Below are 7,924 nucleotides of genomic sequence, written 5' to 3'. Positions count from 1 at the left end.
CTTCATTAGGTATGCCTGACTATGAGAAAATATTTGAGTTGTATTGCAGTGAGAGAAATGGATGTGCACTTTCTGTGTTGACCCAGAAATGAGAAGACCAATTGCATATTTTTTATCAATGTTAGATCCGGTAGCTGTAGGTTTACCTGGATGTTTGAAAGCGGTGGCTGCAACATGTCGAAGTTTGGAGCAGAGTGAAGGAATTGTGATGGGATATCCATTAAAAGTGTTTGTAACCCATGATGTAGCAATTCTGTTGACAAGGAGTCGTACTCAGTATATGGCACACAGTCGGCTGACTAAGTCTGAAAAGGTCATATTGGGTGCCACTAATGTGAGTCTTGCAAGATGTGTGAATGTGAATCCTGCAACTTTGTTGCCTGATGCTGAGATTGTGGAAGTAAGAGATGAAGTAGATCATGATTGTTTGGATGTACTTGATTTTTGTACAAAACCACGACCAGATATAAAAGATGTACCTCTGCCAGAACGTAATTTTGTGATGTTCGTTGATGGGTCATGTTTGAGAACAGATGAAGGAGTGCTGAGTGCAGCGTATGCAGTATGCACAGTCGCAGCAGTAATAGAAGTATCATATTTGAAAGGAGTGAAATCAGCCCAAGTAGCAGAACTTGTGGCCTTGACTAGAGCATGCAAGATTGGGAAGAGTGTGAGAGTGACTGTGATAACTGACAGCCAGTATGGCTTTGGAGTCGTCCACGACTTCGGCCAACTATGGCTACAAAGAGGTTTCCTGACCTTGAGTGGAACTCCCATTAAGAATGCAGAAGTGGTTGGAAAGTTGCTTGAGGCGATACAGCTGCCTAAACAATTGGCTGTTGTAAAATGTGCTGCTCATAGTCAAGGTGGTGATTATATTTCCACCGGGAACAGGTACGCAAACGACATGGCGCAGTATTGTGCACGAAATCAGAATTTGGTCAATCGGGCTAAGGAAAGAGAAATGTCTTCTTGCTTATTGATGTTCACTAACATTGTGGGAACTTGGGAAGAGGTAAGACAATTGCAGGATGAGGCAGGAGATGAGGAAATGAGACAATGGGTAAACGCAGGATGTGCCCCAAGGGAAAAGGATCATGTGTGGGTCTATCGAGATGGAAGACCAGTTATGCCTGATAGCATGATGTCTACCATGGCACGGATGTATCATGACCAGGGACATATTGGGAGAGATGCCATGATCAGGTCATTTAAGCAGACCTGGTACAATGCAAAATTCAGACTTGTAGCAGAAAGTCTTCGTCAGAGATGCTTAATATTTCAGCAGTACAATCCTGGAAGGAAGACAGTAGTGAGTCTGGGAACAATACGGCCTTTCACCAGAATGCAAGTAGATTTCATTGAGATGCCTCCCTGTAACAGACTGAGGTTTGTTTTGATTGTGGTCTGCCTATTCACCAGGTGGGTGGAAGCATTCCCAACAAGAAGAAATGATGGTTTGACAGTAGCCAAGCTACTGCTGAGAGAGTTCATTTCCAGGTTCGGGTTCCCAGTAACAATTGAGTCAGACCGAGGAGGACATTTCCATAATGAGATTGTAGGATTAATTTGTGAAGCATTGAATGTACAACAAAAATTACATTGTGCCTACCGACCAGAGGCTTCTGGTGTGGTTGAACAGATGAATGGTACTATCAAAAATAGAATAGGGAAAATGTGTTTGGCCACAGGTATGAAATGGCCTGATGTCTTGCCTCTAGTACTCATGACAATAAGGTCAATTCCAGACAGAATTACAGGATTGAGTCCTCATGAAATAATCATGGGACATGCTATCAGACGTGTTTATACCAGTCAACAAGCTGATGACATGGTGTTGGAATACTGTAAAGGCCTGGCTGACGCAGTTCATTCTGTGTTTCATCAGGTTGGACCAGATGCCACCACACTTGAAAAGAAGCAAGTCCATGATCTGAGCCCAGGTGATTGGGTAAGGATAAAGGTCCACAGAAGAAGAAATTGTCTGGTTCCAAGGTGGGGAAAACCACGACAAGTCATTCTGACCACGACCACAGCTGTGAAGTGTGCTGGACTGAAGAACTGGATCCATGCCAGTCATACATTGAGAATTCCAAATCCGGTGGACAGCACAGGAAAAGAATACTTTGATGAATCAGAATCAAGTACTGAGTCTGATGACGAAGGGTCAAAGACACGAGGAAACTCTGAAAGGGGGGAAACAGAACAAAGTTCACCTTAAATCCCCAGAAGTAGCTCTCTGAGAAGAAGATTGCAGATCTCTGAATCAAGCGATTCTGGAAACAAGCAAGAAGCGCAGGGTTCTAAGAAAGAACACAGAAAGACAAGAGGAAAGAGTACTGAAGACACAACAAAAGAAATTCGTGAAAAGGAAGTGCCAGATGAGAGACTGAGAGAAATTCCACCTGAAGTAACAAATTTAAGTGAACAAGGGACAGGTACAGAGAGAGAGGGACAGATTTCTACGGAAGACCCCCGAGGAGGTTTAGGGAACTGCAACATCCAGTTAGGTGAAGGGACAAGTAGCCAGCAGGAAGATTGCGTGTCGGAGAACCGAGGAGGGACAGAAGTAGGGAAAACAAAACAAGTGGTGGAAGAAGAAGTTGCTGAAAAGACAAAGCAAGTTGAGACAGAGTTTGAAGAGAGTGAAAATGAAATACCTGAAGGTCGAGTTCTAAGAAAGAGAGCTTGGAGGAATGAAAAGAATGACAAAGGAAGTAAAGTAAAAAGAGCTGCAAGAGATGATTTTTGGCCCAATAAAATAAGGAAATTGAGATACCGACTGACACGAGTGAATTCACCGAGAGCCGAACAGGTGAATGAAGTGACAAGTCAAGAAAAATCAAAAGAAGACGAATTAACTGAAGACAAAGAGAGTAAAAGATCAAGGAAACCTAACCAGAAGTATAAGTCACCAGAATGGACGTAGGTGGCTCTGCCTGAAAAGGGAGAAGAGGCAGATAGTCAAGGAAATCCAGAGGAAACTGTACTGAAAGTGGTTGAGGATGAAATAGAATCAGAAATCCTGAGAGTTCTCTTGTCCGACATTGGAGAAGAAGAAATGGAAGTTCAGGGAAATCCATATTTGGATGACGAGAGAACAGTGAAGAACGATGAGATGCCAAACTGAATAAGTTAAGAAAACTACTGATGAAGAAAACCAAATATTGAATCAAAGATAGAGACTGGTAGAACCAAATAGGTGTTAGAACCTTAGGTTAGAAAAACTAGTTGTGAAGTAAAAGAGGCTAAGTCAAAAGATACGGTCCATTTTAACAAAGATGGCTAACATAGAAAGAAGTAAAGGTAGATGTACATTCATGAAAAGATGGTGTCAAATGTGTTGTTGTTGTACTGGATTATTAATGCTTTTATGGAGCATCCTTGCTCTTGTTATTTCTTTTAAGGCCACTATAGATACATTAGAAGGACATAGTGAGTATAAAACTAATATAGGGAAGATTTCAAAGGTAGTTCCAACCAGAATAGATAATAACTATTTACATAAAGACAGGTCAATAACAGATTTTTCTAATAATGTGTTTTCAAAATTATTGTATGAATATGTAAAGACAATGGGCGTACGGGACTGCTACGTTTGTATGCAGTTACCTGCATCTGTTTCTGAAGGAGTGACTTATCATCACCTCCCAGCAACGTATGGAATAACATGTAGTGTAATAGCTAGTTTTTTATGAGACAGGGAAATTAGAATATTATTTTTCAGATGTAGATAACATTTTTGCGCAAGTGCCTTCTTATAATAAATTATACAAAGTAAAACCTGCTAAGGTATTAGGTGAATTCTTCTTAGAAACTAAGGAACTAACATTGGAGTATATTTTTAGAAACAATCTAACATGCAGTTTGAAGAAGGAGGAAAATACATTCCTAGACATGGTTGACGAAAGAAGATTGAAAATGCAAAGAAAGGCAGCAGAAGGAAAAGTGGAGAAAACAGTCTGGGATATAGAGAAAGAAAAACATTTAAAAGGAGAAGCTAGTCCAACTATAGCTTTAGATTGGCCTCAGAAAGGGAAATGTTGTATTCAAAGGAATCAAACGGTGTATGATAATTATTTTCTAGGTAATAGTGAGTGCCATGATACATATCGAATAATGGGAGGATGGGGATTCAAAGGTGGTAAAGATCCAGTCTTTCCTGGATTATATTTTATTTGTGGGAACAGGGCATATTATCGTTTGCCAGACCATTGGTATGGCACATGTTACGTAGGCCTGGTCTTTCCGAAAAAATTTCATATGGATAGAGGAGAAGATGGTGTACATAGCTTAAGTAATCATTTAGCTAGAACCAAGAGAGAATCTTGGGCAGAAATTGTAGGTGACATTTTTCAGGCATTGATACCAGCAGTGGAAATAACTCTGAATGCAAACAAAATTAGAAAATTGTCAACAGTAGTGGATCGCTTGTCAACAAGCACCGCTGGAGGATTTTTATTGGTTAACACTGAAATGTTTGCCATGCGTGCTATGGTAATGCAAAATCGACTTGCCCTTGATATATTATTGGCAAAAGAGGGTGGAGTCTGTGGAATGCTGAAAGTTCAACATTGTTGTACTTACATTCCTGACGAAAGCAAAGATCTGAAAACTAATATTAAGAATATTACTGAATTGCATGATGAACTTGCACCACTGGAGGTTGAAGGTGTTTGGGAAAGGATTGGAAAGAAAATAGCTGCTAATAAGAATTTCTTAGTAAAAATAGGTAATACTCTTATAGGTAAAATATTGTTTCCATTAACATGTGTAATCTGCATAATTTTAGTGATAAGATTAGGTTGTATGTGCTGTAGACACAAGAAAAATAAGAAAAGAATAAAAAGCGAAAATTCAAAAAGAAAAGATAAGAAACAAGAAAGAGAAATTGAGGAAATAGAATTGGAGGAGTGGAAGGAGAGTATGTACGAATCAGTAAAAAGAGAAAACGTAGGTGAAACTGAATTATGATTAAGAGCAAGAAAACATTTTAAAGATTCCGTAAGACAGAACAAAATTTGGGTGGTGTGGTGATAAAATCACCAAAGGGGGGATTGCTGGAGCGGGTTATGCAAAATTTTGTATACCCACCCCATTTTGCATGTTGTTTTATTAATTTAATTAGTTAATTAATTATAATCGAATTAATGGATTGGAGTGATGTGGAAAATACTTACCAACCTTACTAATATACAAATTACACGTGGGATTTGCATCTCCATGGCCTAATTAATTACGTAAACTAAATTTCGTATGCATACTAATGATAGATAATTAGAATATTGCATGATATATGTCGCTTTTGTGATGTAATTGTGATTTGTGCTTTATTTAGTAAGTATAAACTGCACTGAGTGTTGCTTTGGCTAGATAAATACATACACATATGGGTATTAGCGAAGGAATAACATTTAATTAGTCATTTCTATGTATTAATTACGTTTTTGTGTTTCTTTGCTTAAGTTGACCATTTTGGCCTATCGAAAGATGGTTGCCTTTTGGTGCCTAACCCAACTGCCAACGCTGAACAAGGCCTGGGTGAAGTGCGCCTGCGCTGACAACAGATACACAGTGGCCTCATCCTGACCCCAGATGAACATGTACCCTTCAAGGTTGCTCTGGGATGCAAGCCAGCTTTTCTGAATGAACAATAATGTGCTACAAAAAAAAACGGATAATTCAAGTTCAATGACATCAGAGTATTTTGATGAGAATCCTGTCAGACGATTTCAATGGACCAATCAGAACATTTGAAGACCCGTTTTTGATACAAATTGTCAATGATTTTTACTATAAATTACGGTAGAATAGAGAGGTGGGTGCGGGTTCGTTTCTGGCCTTTCTCGATTTCCTGACGTTATGCTGACGGAGAGGACGGTGACACTGCAGGACAGCTGTTAGCTGAATCTTTGACGGACTGAATTAATGCCCAAACTCCTGATGAACTGAACCTACTGAATTGATGGGCAGAAATTTGCGAGACTGCCAGATTTGACATAGGACGACATTTAGCCAGAATAGGTAAATATGAATGGCAACTTGATCAAATGAATGATTTAATTTGCAAAATTAATATAAATTTGAATTTGAATATCTACAGAAATGAGTTGAGTTGTTTGTTCATTGAAATGTGTTAATGAAAAGATTAATTAGAGAATTAGAAATTCACTTAAACCAGCAACTGACTGATCCGTCCCGATTTATGAGAGGAATACTAAAGGTGAAGTTTAGGGCCTAATGAGTATCAGAAGGTTGTGTAGATTTGTCGCTCATTAGGGTAAAAGTGGTATTTTCCCTCTCATTTCCAGCGCTTGGAAGGATAATCGCCTCTCACACGGACTGATGGTGAGTGAATGTTGGTGTTATGGGACCCACCAGCGAATGTATGGATAGTGTATGTATGTCAGATCTTTGGTCCGTGACGGTAGGGAGGGATTTTGCACTCCGCGCTGGAGCAGTCCCACGTAAAAAAGGGACATAGTAGTGTTGAAGTGAAATCTATAAGATCTCACTGTGACACTTCAAGGACGCCACTGCATCAAAACCATACTCCTGCCTCATTGCAGGCGTAAGGGTGACGCAGTGCCATAGACACAGGCCTACTCCATGCATTGCTGAGTTGTGTCATGCTTGCGACACGACTCCAGCAGAGGGCGATACATCAAGATTCTAGACGTATCTGTCATTCCTTGCGACATGGAGCACCGTACATTAAATACAGCGCATCCATGGTGTCGCAAGGAGGGCGCAGTGAAAACTGTTGCATTGCTGTTTTATCGCAGCGATGCAACAGTTTTCATAAATAAGGCCCTATGTATGTAAGGAATCGCCAAAGATTTAGCTATTCCTTAATATTACCTAATGACGATTCGGTAAATAGCAAATCACTATTTGGTTAAATAACTCCATTCGTTCCTAAAGGCCCATAAGTGCGAATGGTTTTGCATTAGCTAATTTGCGATTGCCTTATTGGTAATCGCAAATAAGGTAAACGCAAAGCCAAGGGTGTCGGGGAACCCCCCAAAAATAAATGTGCACATGTGCTTAAATGACACTTTGAAAAATACAGTTTTGTGCATTTTTTTAAGATGGCACATGGTTACCTTCAAGGCGGTGGTAATTGCATTTGCAAATGCTTCATACATTGCTATGGGAATTTTGAAGTCGAAATTTTAGGTAATCAAGAATTTTGCAATTACAATGACCAAAAATTGCTACTTACAAAGCCTTTCACATGTTATAAAAGGCTATTTTGCATTTGCAAAGGGCCGATTTTACCGTTTGCAAAAAACGTTCATATATGTGGCCCCAGGTTCATAACACTCAGCAATAATATAATATCGAACATATTTCAGCGTAACTATGAACTCAGAACCTTCTCTTTTTAAGATGTAATCAGACGATTCCTCCTGGAGTAGGTTTTCAATAATTCAAGCAGTGGGATGGGAATCACCGCCACACAAAGTGCGGTTGCGATTGGGTATTGTCCGGAAATGGGAGCGTTCCCCAGACTGCTCAATCATTAATAATCACTCCAGAATATTAGTGTACCGCCGCAACTCATTGCATTCAATAGTTACATTATGGCAGTAAACGTCAACCTAGCTTAGTATATTTGAGTCGACGCGTCCATGAGAGAAATAGAAGTGGGCGAAGGGATGTAGATCTCACACTCCAAGGCTTGTGGGGAAGTGGGCGGTACGCTCTCACTTTTGTGACGCTGACTGTCCTTATGCATCGACCCTGAAATTTCGAACCGGTGAAGTGCTTGACTACTTTACCCCTACATTCAGACGATTCGTCCTGGAACCGCCCTTCAAAAATTTCGCGTAAGATCTCACTGCCACACGAAGTGCGAGTAAGACCTAACAACGAGAACAAAATACTCGAATCGATATGGGTCGGAAAGTCGAATTACCAA

This window comes from Triturus cristatus, chromosome 4_2 (assembly GCF_964204655.1).
Source record: "Triturus cristatus chromosome 4_2, aTriCri1.1, whole genome shotgun sequence".
Classification (NCBI taxonomy): domain Eukaryota; kingdom Metazoa; phylum Chordata; class Amphibia; order Caudata; family Salamandridae; genus Triturus; species Triturus cristatus.
Note: the sequence above shows the minus strand (reverse complement) of the source record.